The 17,466-nt window shown below is 44.4% G+C and overlaps 1 pseudogene; it reads right to left on the reverse strand.

The window, feature by feature from the left end:
* Positions 1-12,531: 12,531 nt before the first annotated feature.
* On the reverse strand, positions 12,532-16,953 carry LOC102703630 (annotated as a pseudogene).
* Positions 16,954-17,466: the final 513 nt, after the last annotated feature.

The following is a 17,466-nucleotide window of genomic DNA, read 5'->3' on the forward strand; positions in this document are numbered from 1 at the left end:
CAAACCACTGCCAACGTTACACCACGTTGCGCAGGGTCAAACCAGTTCCAAGATTAATAAAATTATTAAAGAGGTTCATCTAATCCCAGTGAGTCTGTCAGTTCGCCCAATAACCGCGGGCACGGCTATTTGAATAGTTTTACTCTACAGAGGTGTACAACTTTACCCATAAGACATGGCTGCCAAGCATGTCACCATGCCCCAACGTATCACCACGATACCTCAGTACGGAAACCATGATAAGACCTTTCACCTAACCCTCCCTAGACAATCGCACCACACTTCAGGTTTCACCCCCTCCTTTACACCAAGTCGGGCAGTCCCCTCTTGTGCCTTGGTAGATCCGGAAGCAGCAGAGGCTTTCGTTACACCACGATTGCCTGTCCATACTCCATCACGCCTACCCTTGCCTCGGTACGTCGAATAGGGACAAGCTAGATTACGAGTCTCACCGTTGCCCATTCTGGCTTGTGATTAGTACGTGTAAGACCTTTAGGGTTTCCTGAGAACCGGTCCTTAATTGCCATGGGCACGACTCTCATAACCATGCACCCACAGCCCACCATAAGCAATATTTTAGTTGTATTGATCCACAACGGGAAATTCATAATGATTACAACCATTAAAGGTCTATCAAAGTTTAATCAATAATTAAATAAGAATTGGTGAGCTAGTTGAACTAAGCATGGCTAAGCATTGCCTAAGCCTATTTCTAGTCAAATTAACCCTGGGATGACAATAATAAATGGGGATCAACGGGTATAAAGGTAAATGCCCAATAGATACATAAAGTAAATACATTTGAATACAATGCATGTTTGAATGTAAAGCGAGGAATTTTATAATCATAGGTTCAATATGATCAAAGAAGGGTGCCACTTGCCTTGCTTAGACCCACGAGGAACATCGGCGACGACTTCGAGAAAAAATGCCGGGGCATTAGTAAGTCCAAACGACATTACCGTACACTCATACAAGCCGTAGCGAGTAGTGAATGCCGTCTTGGGGATATCTTCTTCCCGAATTCTCAACTGGTGATACCCTGATCTCAAATCGATCTTGGAGAAAACTTTGGCTCCCTTCAACTGATCAAACAGATCATCAATCCTTGGCAGAGGATACTTATTCTTGATGCTAACATCGTTCAAAGCACGATAGTCCACACACATTCTCTTAGTTTTGTCCTTTTTTTCAACAAAAATAACCGGGGCACCCCAAGGCGAGGTACTCGGTCGGATGTAACCTTTCTGAAGCTGTTCATCCACTTGCTTCTTCACTTCTGCCATCTCATTAGCTGCCATCCTGTAGGGTCTCTTATAGATCGGTGCAGTTCCTGGTACCAAATCGATACGGAACTCGATCTCTCTTTCTGGCTGCATCGTTGTGAGGTCATCTGGAAACACCTCCGGATACTCACAAACCACTGGTATGTCTTCCAACTTCTTCGGATCTTTGACTATTTCCGAGGGTTGCTCTTCGGCTTCCATCTGATTCGAACAAGTCCTGATTGACATTGACTCCGGCGACTGATAAGTCACCACTTTACCGCCTTCACTGGTCAAGGTGACTGTACGCTTGGCACAATCAATCACTCGTTGATGCTTGGTAAGCCAGTCCATTCCCAAAATGACATCTAGGTCTTTAGATTCGAGAAGGATGAGATTGGCTAGAAAGGGTGTCCCTTGGATCTCTATGGGCACATTAGGGCTATAAAGGTCCGAAAACATACTATGCCCTGGAGTACTAACCCGCATCGGGTTTCTTAACTTTTCCCTTCTTAACCCAAGCAATCCCACAAACTTTCTTGAAATAAAAGAGTGTGTAGTACCAGAATCAAAAAGTACTGTAGCAGGTACGGAGTTGACAGGAAACGTACCCAGTATTACTTCTGGCGCAGCCTGTGCTTCTTCGGTGGTGACATGGTTCACACGAGCTTGTACAAACCTCTGCCCACTGCGCTTCGGCTTCGGGCACTTGTCGGCAAAGTGACCTGGGTCGCCACAGTTGTAGCACACTCCAGGCTTGGCACCTGCATCCTTCCTGGCTGGAGGAGGTTGAGCTGTTGGTGGAGGAGCGTTCTGTTGTCGGGGAGCTGGTGCAGGGAGAGCACGCTGAGGTGGAGCACGCTGGGACGAGCCACTGGAGAAGTTGTTGGGATTGTAGGGACGATGCTGGCGGACAATAAAGGTCGATTGCCCGTGTTGCTGATTCTGAGGATGGGGGCCGGGTGGAATCGGGGCTTCTGAGGAGGCGACTGGTTGGACCTGAACTGCGAAGCCTTCCTCTTCTTATCCATCTGGAGGTGCTGGTCCTCTTGACGGATGGCCTTGTCCACTAGTCTTTCAAAGTCAGCATAGTCGCCCGAAAGCAACTGCTTCTTCAGCTCATCGTCCAAACTTCCGAGGAATTTTTCTTGTCTTTCGGCACCAGTGCGAACATCCTCGGGAGCATATCGCGCTAGGCGATTAAACTCATGATGGTACTCTGTCACCGTCTTGGTACCTTGCTGCAGAGCGCGGAACTCACGCTTCTTCTGTGTGACTATCCCGTCAGGGATATGGGCCTTGCGGAAGTTAAGACAGAACTCCGCCCAAGTCACTTCCGTGGTAGCGGTGCGGGTAACCAGGAAATTATCCCACCAAGCAGAGGCGGCACCCATCAGTTGATGTGTGGCGAAAGAGACTTTCTCTTGGTCAGTGCACTGCAGTAGATTGAGCTTCTTCTCGATAGCATGGAGCCAATCACTTGCCTCCATGGGGTTGGTAGTGCTTGAAAAGGTCGGGGGACGAACACGGAGAAACTCTGGCAACTTGGACTGCACTGGGGGTGGTCCATGCTGTTGCTGGGTATTCTGATTCTGATTCAAGAGCTGCTGTAGCACTTGTTGGTGTTGCTGCTGTTGCTGTTGCATCTGCTGCATCATCCAAGAGAGCATCTGAGTTTGGCTAGCAAGAATCTGGGCGAGTGACGGGTTCTCTGGTGGAGGCGGTGGAGGCGGTCCTCCTGTGCTGGACTGGTCGGTGTCGCGGTTGCCGTGGCGGGTTTTCACCATCTGCAGGAGCGGGAGGGAACAGAAAGAGAAAGAAGAAAAAGAAACAGCTAAGCAAACAGGGGCTTTATTTAATTAGTGAACTGTAATTATCTTGCTTAAGAAACACACTTAAAACCACACAACTCCTGGCGGTACAACCATAACCCCACTACTGCTATGGTTCACCACTAGCCCCAAGCGAAGCAAACCTAACACACCAAAACTAGCACACAACGACTAAAACGAAGCTAAAGGCAACGCCTAGGGCACGGAAGGAGAGCGACGGTCGACGACAGGAGATGGATCTTCTTCCTCAGCTCCTGGAGTTGCTGGGGAGACCATCTTCATCTTCACCAGAAGCGGACTCGCTGCTGCTAGAGACTGAGACGATCCTATTTCGGCTTCTTGCAGCGTTGAACGGGCAGACACCTTCCTCGGGCACTGGGCTCGGAGAGGTTGGCACCATCTGCATCAGAGGTCTTGGTTCATCCGGGGCACCGGGGTAAGACTGAACTCTGAGTGGCCCACGGGTTCGCTTCCTTGCCGTGGTGCGAAGCCTTGCACCACCGGGCTCTGGGAGTCCTTTGAGCCTGGCGTTCTCTTTCTTCAATCGGTCGATCTCATCTTGCAGGCGGACGATCTGAGTGAGCTTGGCGTCGTTCAAGGCCTTGGACGCTTCATGGAGATCGTGATGCATCTGGTCGAGGCCCTGCAGCACCGTGCACATCCTACCAAAGGTAGGGTCTTGCTCACTCCGGGCAGACCGAAACCTACTGACCATGGAACTGGGTCCATGACCAGGGTGATACCGGTAAGCCCAATGCCGAAACGTCAGGTCGTGCCTGGCCCTGAGTGTTGTCATCAGACTGTAAGCAGCTTCCTGGCAGGCATGCTCATGCGTGCCTCCGGCTCCTTCTGCTTCCAAGTTAGGGAGGAAACCGGGGATTCCATGTAGCTCCAATCTGACTCGGTGGGGAAACTCGCCTTCAAGCAAATGGATCGTAGTGTATTCCGGCTCATAGGGGTATCCTGCCGTGAACGAGACTTTTGCCAACTCTGCCACGAATCCAGCCATTCCGTTTCCACGATGATACAAGGGATGGTCAGCCATCTAAAGAACACAAGGATATGGAATCAATAGATGCAAAATTTTATTTCAAGATAAATAAATCATAAAAGAAACAAAGTAAGTAAAGTTTTACCCGTAAATCGATTTACTCACGCTTTTCAACCAAAGGGGTTTTGTCTTTTTAAATCACTCACGCTTTTGAAAAGCACTAACCCATTTTCAAAACACCCTAACTTTCGCAAACTATGCACAAACATGAAAAGCAGAGGGCTCTTAGGGTTTCCATTGGGCTGATCCTACGGTCAAAGGAGGCTCTGATACCAACTTGTCACGCCCAGAAATTTCTCACACGAATTTCTGAACTTAATTGTGTATTAAATTCCCTGTCCAGGACCAGCCAGGGTACACAAAAAGACAATGTTGATTACATAACCATCGTTCTTACAAACAACTGAAAATTACACTTATTCTAGCGGAAATGCAGCGGAAAGAAAAAGGTAGGCTAGCTCCAGTGGGTACGGCTCCAGTCCACAGGCAACGCTTCGACGGCGGAACAGCTCACTCCTGAGAGGCACCTCCATCGGACTCGACTTCTAGCTCTGGAGTGGGAAAGTTAAGCAAGTCTGAGTACAAACCACCGTACTCAACAATTAACACGGACAAGGGGGAAAAAATGATGCAAAGGGATTAACAAGGACAGGCTAAGGTTAGTTGCAATAAAGCAGCAGTTAAACAAATAACAGAGATTAAAAGAATAAAGGTAATTGAACACAGTAAAGCATAAGTAAAAAGCAGTTGTAAAATACCACAACACTGTCCAACGTTACACCACATTGCAACAGGCCCAACCACTACTCAACGTTACACCACGTTGCAGTAGTCCCGAGTGAGAAACCAATTACTCAAGTTATTAAAGGTTCACTAATCCCAGTGAGGCTGGGAGCTCGCCCGTAACCGTGGGCATGGCTATTCGAATAGTTTATACTCTGATCAGAGGTGTACTACTGTACCCACAAGACACGACTCCACTACACTTGAACGTGCGCCGACATACCACCATGGTATACCAGAAAGGAGACCGTGATAGGACCCGTTACACAACCCTCCCTATTTAATCGCACCACACTTCAGGTTTCACCCCCTCGTTTACACCAAGTCGGGCAGTCCCCTCTTGTGCCTTGGCAGATCCGGAAGCAGCAGAGGCTTTCATTACACCACGATTGCCCGTCCATACTCCATCACGCCTACCCTTGCCACCGTACGTCAAATAGTTCGAAGTCATGCTTCAAATCCCACCTTACCCATTTCGGCATGTGGTTAGCACTTAATTACTTCCAGGGTTTCCCGTGAACCGGTCCTTAATTGACATGGGTGCGACTCTCAAAACCATGCACCCACAGCCCACCATTATCAATATTTTAGTTGACATTAACCCGAACCGAGTAATTAAACAATATCTCAGCTATTCAAAACTAACCATGATTAATTGTGATCCCGATGAGCTATTTGTTCTAGGCATGGCTAAGCATTAACCTAAGCCTAACTCTAATCATGTTACCCCTGGTCCATCAACGAATAAAGTTGGATAAACAACGGCATAATAATAAGGTTTACCCGGAAAATAACATACTGTAAATATTTTAATTAAAACAATGCATATTTGAATTAATAAAGCAGGAAATTTGCAATAATGGGTTCAATATGATCAAAGATGAGTGTCACTTGCCTTGCTCTGGCCCTTGGGGAACTTCGGCGACGAACTCGAAGTAAACCGGCTCTTCGGCGGGGTCCGAATCTAAGCGACAAAGCACAAAAATAAATAAACAGGCACAAACTCTACTGAAACAGCAAAAGAAACTATTTTTAATAGATTCTTGACAATTTTATGATTTTAATGAAATTTGAATGGACCTAAACGGAGACTAGATGAATTACTTATGAATTTTAGAAGTTTTCTGGGTTTTTTAGCTAAACAGAAAAGTCCTAAATCAATTATTGCGCAATTAATGGGGCTGCTGACGTCAGCGAGGAGAGAGGAAGCTGACAGCTGACAGGTGGGGACCACCTGTCGGTGAGAGAGAGGGGGAGGGGAGACTGACAGCTGGGTCCCACGGGAGGAGAGAGAGGAGAGAGGCGCGGGGTGACTGATGAGTGGGGCCCGGTCGTCAGCGAGGCTGGAACAGAGATGAGGGGAGCGCGCGACCGGCGGCGGGAGCTGCGGGCGGCGCGGCGGCGGCGGCGCACAGCGACGGCGACGACGGCGCGACGGCGACGACGCGACGGCGACGATGACCGGCGGCAGCGCGTGGCGCGGGACCGAGCGCGGGTGCACGGCGACGACGGCACGACGGCGACGACCGACGACGAGCGCGGGTGCGGACGGGCGCGGGCGGCGGCGGCTAGACGACGGCGTCGCGAAGGCGACGACGACCACAGCGATTGGCGGCGAGGACGAGCTCCGCACCCGTCCGGCGACGGCGGCGGCTCGGGACGCACGGCCGGGAAGGGGGGAGAGAGAGGGGAGGAGGATGGAGGCGCTCACCGGCGGCGGCGACGAAGCGGGGAAGTCAGCAAGATCGAGGTGGAGGTGGCGACGCGGGTAGGAGCGGAAGATCGGCGGTGGCGACGGAGATCGATTGGCGACGGTGAGGAGACCGGGCGCGACGGGGACCGGGCGGCGAAGGAATGCGCGGCGCTGGGATGCTCACCGGCGAAGATGAGGGTGGCAACCGGTCGGCGACGGCGGCGCGGAGACGGTGACGCGGCTAGACGGCGGCGAAGGCGTCCGGCAGCGAGATTGAACGGCAGCGGCGAACAACGACGGCGCGACGGCGGCTCGGGCGGAGACGAAAAGTGGGCGACGGCGCGCGGCAGCTCGGGATTTATAGGGTGGCGGCGGCGGCTAGGGCGGGCGGAGGTTGGAGACCGAGTCGGGCGCGACGTGGTCTCGGCGGCGGTGCGGACTTGGACTCGGCGCGGAGCGGCGCGGCGTGGGCTGGCGCGGAGGCGGGGTCTCGGTCGCTGACAGGTGGGCCCCACCTGTCAGTGGCGCGAGGGAAGAGGGAGCGGCGACGGACTTCGCGGCGCGGGCGAGCGAGCGAGCTGGGCCGAGGCAGCGGCCCAGGCGGTGGCGCGCGCGGGGAGGAGGCCGGAGGCCGGTCGGCTGGGCCGGCCGAGGGGAAATGGGCCGGCTCGGCTGGGCCGGCCCGGGAAGGAAGGAAAAGAAAAAGAAAAAGAAAAAAGAAAAGGAAGGGAGGAAAATTGGACTTCGGCCCAATTTGAGAAGGAAGGGAAAAAGGAAGGAAAAAGGAGGGAAAAAGGAAAACCCCACTTTTGCCGAATTTTAAATTAATTTGTTTGGCCAAATTTTATTCTTCTGCAATTTGAATTTAAATCCAGTTAGTCGATTTGCGAGTCTCGATTTAATTAAATTAAGTTGTTTTAGAGGGATTCTTCCTGAGTTAATTAAGCCGATTGTTGTTTACGAATTTCTTTTTACGATTTTAGGCTTAGGACAAAACTCCGGGCGTGACAAATCTCCCCTCCATTTGCTATTGTTGGCTCACCCTTCTTAGCATCCCTACATCACTAGATCCCTATAATGAATTAGTAACATGGACATATAATGAATTAGTAACATGGACAGTGGAACGTGAGTCAATCCATCAAAAATTATATGAAACTTGATAAATAGAATCAATAGGGATCCATTTACTTTCAGGATTTGTTTAATTTCATTTGTAGCATTCCTCGCCAACCTGATGTTGAAGCATGGACATTTTCCGTGACAATAACCATCATTGTCACTAAAGGCTAATAGTTCAATTGAGCACCTTTACTCATTCCTTGCTTCTTAGCGTGTTGAGGCTTGCACTTCTTATCGTGAGGTGATTCCCCATAATGAAACTTTCTTTTGCCCTTTGCATTGATGAGGTTCAGTTGATATATATTTTTTCAATCTTTTGGCCTTTTGATGCTCTTACTCTTCCATTACATGGGAGATAAGCCCATAAATGCTCCAATTCACCTTTTTGGGGATATAATAAATTTTTCGATGGAATAAAGTTAGAGTTTTAATGAATTCATGACCAAATGAACAATTTAACTTTGAAAAATTTCCATGTACATCGTCTTTAGTTGAAGAGGCATGTAAAATATTTCCACGATATGTTATAAGATGCCACTCTTTCTATCATACTAGGAAGAACCCATATTCATGATAAGAGTACTGCATAGTTATTTCTCTGCCACAAATGGGAATAGTCGTGAATTTAGGGTACCAATACCTTTGTCAAGTAGTTGGTACCTAATGAATACATTGTTGAATAATCAAGTGCTCATACATAAAAAATCTCACATATATTATTACACAAATAAGCATGAGTGCACTAATAGTGTTTATGGCCATAGCGGCCACGAATTACATCCAAAGGCAACAGCGAGCCATTGCAGCTGACTGACTACGACTTACTGGGCGCTATCTTCACCACCTTCTCATGGATAGTGCACTTAGGGATCTTCAACACCATCTACCAACTCTCATATAGTTTAAGTTAGAATGAGTACATAAGTACTCAAAAAGCTAGCACACATTTAGGCAAGGGCAGGGGTAATTTAGAAAGGATGGCTATGGCTCTTTTGCATAACATAGACCTAGCAGTCAAGTTATAGGTTCCTAATATTATAATCCCATGAGAGTTCTATCTACCATCCCTATTATCCTAGGATGGCTTCTTATCATTGGCTCATCATGTTTCTTAGGGTCACCCATTATCACCTCTCCAGAAGTTTATCCACTAGTCACAAAATCATATGCAATCACATTCTCCTGGTTTAGCTATAAATGTAGCCAAATGTATAACATGTCCTGGTGCTCAATTACTTTGAGCACGACTATATAAATAGTTTAGTTTGCTTACACTGTAGTGGATGTACACTTTATATGTACTCCATGACTTGCCCAACAAATTAGCCTACTTGTCACATAGGAGAGTTGTCATGCCAAAGCATTTCAATAACCTAACAACGTTGGTACCCGCTCCATGAACACCAGCCCACATACACTCTAGGCGTAATGTTTCTAGCATGGTGAGGAGTTTTGGTGTTTTAAAAGGGGAAATACATACACCAAGTTTCATTGTTAAATTTAATTTCATGTTATTTGGGTTGCCCTACCTCCGGTGTGCTGCCAACTAAGATTCCCACCTATCCACACATCTAAGTGAAACCACGACAACATGCATACCACATTTGCTTAACTATTACTTTGGCAGGTATATATCCACTCGAAAAATACAGTCATACTCATGCTGTTTCATGGATATAAACATGGCTCTGTCTTTAACGGACTAGGGCAGTGCTAACCTTTCCCGGAAACCAACAAAATCCATCTTGCTGCCTCCGTCTATTATTTGCTGTTATTGAATTTATAAGAAGTATTCATCATCATAATGGCACTGTGCAGATTTGGTCACTCTCCCTAGGTTGTTCATCGAAAAAAAATTGCTTCATATAAATAGCATGTGGAGATGCAACTAGTAACGCATTGCTAAGCAGTGCCATGATTGAGTTGGGACACATATATAATTCTCGACTGGGCTGGGATCCTCTGCATTTGAGTACAAAAATACAGAGATGCTACAGTAATTTGCATTTGGTATACCCCTCAACTGTTGGATTAGAAAGAATGGCTTAGATTTATTGCTACAGTTACTGCTACAGTAGTATACAGTGTTTGGTCTACTGTTGCTACAGTATTTTGTACACGTTTTGTGGCATTGAATTACTGTTCTCGCATAAACAGTAGTCCTCTGCATTACTGCAGAGGATCCGGACCCTTCTCGACTATAAAGGAAGCAAGGATATTCAATAAACAATGTAGGGTACATTATGGAGGTATCGATCGTTTGCAATGAATATTATTTGTAAACTAAGAAGTTCGCATTATGGGTTCAACATGTTTAAGGGGAAGTGCTAACTTGACTTGCTCGAGATATTGCAGACCTCAATCAACTCTTCCTCTCCTTTGCACTGATCTATTGAACATGTGATAAGATAAATGAATAAAAACAAAATGCAACTCCAAATAAATCCAATAATTCAAGTGCAGAAACCCATTTTAAAAACTTTGGCCAAAACTGGAGGTGAAAGGTTAATAGAGGGGGTCAAAGAATTGGTTAAATTAAATTATAAATCATAAGTTTATTTAGACCTTTTTTTAGCATACGTTTATTTAGACCTGGGCTGTACACATACCATAAATAAATATCAATTAGGGTTTTATAACCTAATACTAATTTAGGGTTTTGGTATAATTTTACCGAGTTAATAATTGGGTATATTGATTTAGTTAATAACATAATGAACCGATACTTAGGAATATTGTTAATAATTGAAAATAAACCCAAGCAAATTAGATATACAGTAACTATGTGAACATAGCTTGGAAATGTCTAAGTGTGAAAATGTATTTTTTGGATAGACCAATTACAAATTATTTTGTATACTAAACGTTAGCTCCCAAAAATCATGATTTCCTTCCACCCTCTCTCTCTCTTCTCTTTGGTGGTGGACCACAACGACGGGGATTGTGTTGGTGGCATGGCGATCCGGTGAGGAGGGCATGCGCTGGAGGCGTGGCCCTTCACTCGGTTGGGTGTGTTTGAGAAAAACACACCAATTGTACCAAAAGAAAAATTAACAACATCATCTGCAGGCTTGTAATTATTCTTTTGCATAAATTGTGGAGGTGATTATATAATAGGTTACCAATGAAACTACATCTTGTATACAAAATATCCATCAGCCCTCTTATACAACAAATTAAAATGGAAAACCTAACAAGGTAATCTGTATTCCCTCAATCATCTCAGCTCCATCTAGGACGTACGTGCTACTCTGAACAAGAACAAAGACATCCAATCAAACATGCCCTATCTCTACATGCAACTAGGCATAACAAGAAAATGAGGCATTTTGAATGTAAATCACTGTTGTACTTGCTTTAATTTGGAATTTTGTAGATGGTCCCACGGTGCAGCATGCATAGAGTAAGTACCTGTTGCCAGGAAATCAGGAATGATCACCAATTTGGATCAGCCTCAGCAATCGTCTCTTCGATTTGGATCAGCCGCAATAATTGTCTCTTGAATGATGACTACAATGCTAAGCCGGTGGGAGTAGCCTCAAAAGTTTTAAGCCTAACTCACGAAAGAATGTATGCCTTCGGTGGTAATGCCTCCTTCGGGAGGTTCTCTTTGCAGACCTTGCCTACAGTTGCATCATTGATAAACTAGCGCGTTGCTGTGGCCATATTAGAAATTTCAAAAATTTGAACATTAGTATGAGCGATGCACATGCGTGTAGTTTTTAATTTATAATAAGAACCATAACATCAATTAAAATTTTGTATTTACAATGGATTGCAAGCACAATGAACAAATACATATCATACCAAATGAAGGACATATAAAAGACAATGTAAAGGCATAAATTTAGAGTAACATGCAAATATATAAGGTGTATTATTATATTGATAACTACAAATAGTAGAAATATAGTGATAACCAAAGCTAGCTAGAAATAGAAGGTATGTATCTAACAATATAAGTATTAAATAAATCTACTATTGGCATCTCAATCGATAAAAGTACAGATGGTTTCAGACCAAATCTACAGTTTTGTCTCCATGGTAGGATTTTGGGCTAAAGAGGATGAGTGGATCTAACGAGCAGAAATCCATGTACACGTGACGACAGATCCAAAGCGGGACCGTCTTTGATCGGATGGCTGTAATTTCATGATGATGTGACCTTCTAAAAATAGAGTTTTGTGGGTGAACTATATAGGAAGAGAGGACTCCATTCTCCTATTAAGAATTGATGGGACTCCTGCTGTACCTTTCGTAAAAATGAATATGTGATTCATTCATGAGACTCTTTATGTTATATGTCATTATTTCTTCACAGGATCCCCGATCAAATATCACAAATGGAATATATATAATTATGTGATCAACAAATGTATTAATTGATGATTATGTTTTTCCTTCCCTGGACGTGTGGATACTAGTAGGGCGTTGTTAGATTACGGTGCTAATCGACATAGTTGCTTGCCGAGATGAATGCATGTGGAGGAGAAGAACGAGCTACTGTGATTGACTACTTGAACTAGTTCGACACACACTATATCATTGATGTTCCTTCAGCTTCTTAGCACTTCCTTCTGTTGTATAGCACATCGAGTGGTAACAATCCATATGCAATGGACATGGTTACTGGTTTACGTAATAGAAAAAAAGTATTTTATATTATCATAGCCTACACATATCCATTTATTGCCACCCTGAATATGCAACTGGTGCAACTGGACGTAAATATATGTATTTCTTATTGCAGATGCTTTGACTACTTGAATTAACTTCAAACGTGCATCATATCCTTCGCGGCTCAAGTTCGATAGGGAGTCCATTAACAGGTGCTGGCTTTGGGTCCCTGATGTATGCTTCTTCTGTGCAGCACAACTTCCACCGGAATTTCCTCACCAGGTAGTGCATAGCTACCAATGTTTCCACCCGTGCAAACTCATTTCCAGGGCACATCCTCGGGCCTCCTCCAAATGGCATGAAGCAATAAGGAGGGACAAATTTCTCAAACCTACACGGATCAAATTTGGTGGGCTCATGAAAGAAGTTGCCATCCATATGTGTAATGCTTTGCGCTGCAAATACCTACAATTTTACAGGAGAGAATATGCTTTAATCAAATTTCTTAATTATTGGAAACCAATGCAGTCTCTATAGTATGAGCAATTTTACGGTCCTTGAGAATGTACCAGGAGCTAGGTACCAAAATTTTAGTGTACGTAAAATTTGGTACCTTCTAGTACCTCTACTAAATTTTGATACCTCTCACTACCTACTCAAGAACTATAAAATTGCTTCTATAGTATATATCGAGATGAACCCGATCTAATGTTGTCAACAAATGAAGGATATCTTCTTGCTGAAACATTCAGAAGTGGTAATGAAGGCACTCACCTTCCAGCCTTTAGGGATGTGGTAGCCCTGGTACTCAAGATCTCTGACGGCCGTCCGGAAGCTCCCAAACACTGGCGGAACTATCCTCTGTGTCTCCATCGCCACTCTCCATGTGTACTTCATCCTCGCGACGTCATTCCAGGTAAGGTAAGGGCATCATCTGGTCCTTTGTTCGCTGCAATCTCATCTTGCTCTGTAAATTGATCAAAGTATATATGCGTGACAGATAATCAGAAACATTAGTATCGCCATACAAAGATTCTGGAAACCCAAAGCAATCCATCTCCCAATTCTACAGCATATATATCACATCGCAACAGGCTGAAACTAACTAATCCGGCACACCTCTTGTGACCTTGTCGAGGACATGCGGCTGGTTCGCGAGGTACCGTGTCATGAAGGCGATGAGCACAGACGTCGTTCCGTGTGCGCCGATGACGAGACCCATGGCGTTGTCCACGATGTCCTCCAGGGAGAGCGAGTGGCCACCCTGGGACCGCAGCTTGAGCATGTAGGTGATGAAGTCAGTATCGCCGGTGCCATCCGACGACGGCGCTGCTGCTGCTCCCTGCGGCAGCAGCGACGACGCCTCCTCCCTCTTACGGAACATCGCGGTGATGGCTCTCCGTATCCTTGCGCTGGCATCCATACCCTTGCTAAACCTCGTGAAGGGTAGCCTGACCGGGAAGGACATGACGGCCTTGCCGAGAGCCACGAAGTCCTCGCCGAGGGCGTCCCTGACTAGTGATGCGTGCTCGCCGAAGACCACGGAGCAGATAATGCCGAATGAGAGGTCCCTCGCCAGTGGCATAACCTGAACACATTTCGTGCGCATTGCCGCGACTTAGTTACTAAGAGCAATAAAGAAATGTTTTGCTTTCTCATAAATATTTTCACCGAGAATGCCTTTAACTTTTTGGCATATAAATGATCATTCGTGTTATTTAAAATATTTGTGCAAGTATGTAAAAATCTATGTTATAATTAAAATATACTTGTTAATAAATCTAACCAAAACAAAATAATGATAATGACTTAAGTTTTTTATAAGGCGAATAGTTTAACGTGTGATAAAAAATCAACAACATCATCTATTAAAATCTTGCATATTTTAATTAAATAAACTCGTGGTTGTAATCCATGGAACGTGAATATGTCGAGGTTGTACCGATGGTATGGTTAGACGGCCGGATAGGCATGTGCTTTGAGTAACATCATCTTTCTTCAATGGTGCTTAACAATAATGGATGTTTTTGTTTGATTACTGTCAAGACTCTCGGTCAGAAAGTATCGGTTAACAGATGGGGTACCATCGATTCATGCACTCTTAATTCCCGACTTGAACACCTCAATCTTTCTTGTGTGAAAATGTTGACAGAAATGTATGAAATATCTTGTGTAATCACATTAGTACACTATATAACATGGGCCATCGCTAAATAAGTACGTGACCACACAAACCTGCACAAATGGGCTGGAAGATTACATTTACCCCATTAGCTAGATATGGCCTTTAAGTCCCATCAAGAGTTATTTCTAAAGGAGATAATTTAGAGCAGTAGAGCCTTATCCTACAATATAGAGCTAACATGTATATGTTAGCTGTAAGGCTGGATTGATTATTTTCTTAGGTTGCTTACTTTTATTTACTTAGTTAATGTATTTATCTTAAAGTAATTGTAGAATTAGTTGTTGCATAAAAGCCAACACTTTTTTATATTTTATTTTCTATATATCTTGTACAAATATACTTACATGCTATTATATACATACTCTTAGTTGGTTGAGACCTGTGTATAAACACTCAAATTAACTTATAGAACCTCTTGTTAATCTTTCTGGTGTGAAACATGTGTATAGGTATCTGCGCGTATGTAGAACCATGATGAAAGGCGCAATCTCAATTTTATAAGTTACTATTTTTATTAATATATATAATTTGAGTGTTTAGATTTAGACGCCTGAAATTTCATACAATAAAGTATTTGAACCTAGTAAAATTCAAAAAACAGAATGAAATAAGGTGTAACAGCTAATAAAAATTTACAAAACTACATGCAAATTCTCACACTTCTATAAAAAAGGAAAACCATATATAGCATGAAAATGAACAAAAATTGCTGATTGAATTGCAAAGCAATGCAGATTTATCAATGTTCAGTTTTAGGTGATTGAAATTATTAGTCACGCGTTAAATCTACCAAAACCATTACTTTAATTATCCTATATTTAGGGGAGGAGTGTAGGACGACTTGACACATGCAAGATGCCTACTCAAGACTAAAACAAAATTAACTCAATACTAGTCAATATTTAATGTTTAATTTGTTAGCTCGACATGCGACAGGTTGCTAAGTTTTAGACAACAATTGAATACCCACGAATATGCTGACAAATTGTTTAAATTCCCTAATGAAGTCCAAAAGGTCTGTTAAAATGCAAAATCACTATATTAGCATGGTGTGGTCGGTTGACACCGGACTCTCTTATATTCCGTGTATCTTGTTCAAATCCTTTGCCCATGTAAATACATAGGTTTGTACTCTTCAATAGGAAGGTTTTTCTTATATATCTTAGTCGTCGTAAATTAAGCTTCTTTAGTTATCCTTAAATATATGAAGTATTAGGATTAGCCTTAAGTCCTAAAAAAGCTGAAATTCGAATAATGGAAGGTTCTAGGGAAGAATGTTGCTGGAGAATTTAAATAAGGTTAGGTTGTGATTGATATGAAAGAGAATATATATATATACGCACACACACAAATTTCTTCTAAAATAAATTTGACTGCTATAAGTTACAATATTTTGGGAGGGTAATTTTACTGTTCTTCAAAAGGAACCGAGAGTTATGACATTTCCTAACTTAAAACTTGGTACTTGTAGATAGTGGGTACTTGGAGGTACAATTTTTGTTTACCTTAAGCTAATTTCTTAATGACCGTAAGATTTGTAGCCATGACTTAAATAAGTGAAGGTTATAAATTGGTACAATAAAACTAGGGACACCTAAGAGCAAGCCGTGACTTAAATAAGTGATTGTTTTGGGCCTTACAATGAAAGAACCATATCTTGACTGGAGTACTAATTTACCTGAATTCAACAAAGTTATCACGTATTATTATGTGAAAGGTGAGACGCACACATATATATATATATATATAATGAATATTCTTCTCTTCTAGTATTGTTAACTGGCTGAACAGCCATGTGCTAGGAGTTTTCAGGCATGGTCATGACTTTTAGACGGACCTTTTCCAAATTAATTAGCGTGTATTATATCAGGAGTTTGCACACGTTCGGTGATTCTTCTTCGGCCTGCCCAGCTGACGTCGATGTGCCTCCTCACCTCGCCGTCCATCTTGCACACGTACCTCCTCACCATCTCCGCCCTAAGGTACGCCTGCAGCGCGCCGCGGACCTGCCTCAGCTCGTCGCCGGCGAACGTCAGCACGGACCGCCCGACGAGTGCCCTCAGCGCGCTCGTCTGCGTCAGCACGAGCCCGCCACCGCCGCTGCTGCCGAACACGAAGCGGTTGGCCGCCGGCCCGGCCAGCAGCACCGTCGGCGAGCCCAGCACCGACATCCTGGACACCTGCCCGTACCGCCTCACCCGCGCCCGGAACCACTCGAGGTCGGCATTGCGGCGCAGCGCGTCGAGGAGGGACAGGGTGTGGCCGACGACCGGGACGCCGAGATCGCCGGGAGGGAGGTTGTAGGGCGAGCGGCGACATCGCCGGAGGCGTTCTGCGAGGAGGTAGATCAGGACCGCAGGCACCGTCAGGGAGAGTAGTGCAGTAACGAGTGTGGTGAAATCCATCGCAGTACGTTGCAGGTTAATTAATTAACAAGGCGAACGATGTTAATTGGTGGCCGTGGGTGGAACTGCATGATACAGTTCATATATATAGACACAGTTACACATATATTTGCCAACGGTAGTGTGCATCATCAAATTCGTAACACATCATAGATGTGACGAAAGCTAATCAAAAATCTATAATTTACGAACATATTTAAACTAATTTGTTCTAAATTTTCATTTGCAACAGGAGATCTTAGGTTAGTCACTTATACCCAAAAGGAGGGTCGTCATACAAAACGCGTAGCTAACAGTACGTCACCAATTTATATGGCTGACAAACAGCGATGGAAACAATTAAGTAAATATTTTTTATGCCTTCAATAATATACCACTATTCAAATGTACAGTCCACGTGTTGAAGATGACGGCGGGTTAAAAAAGAACGTGATTCATGCCTTCATGGTACTCCTTGTGGTCATGAGTTAAACCATGTCATTTTCGATGCTGACATGGAGTTTAAGGGGTGAT

Source organism: Oryza brachyantha, chromosome 11 (genome assembly GCF_000231095.2).
Source record: "Oryza brachyantha chromosome 11, ObraRS2, whole genome shotgun sequence".
Lineage (NCBI taxonomy): Eukaryota > Viridiplantae > Streptophyta > Magnoliopsida > Poales > Poaceae > Oryza > Oryza brachyantha.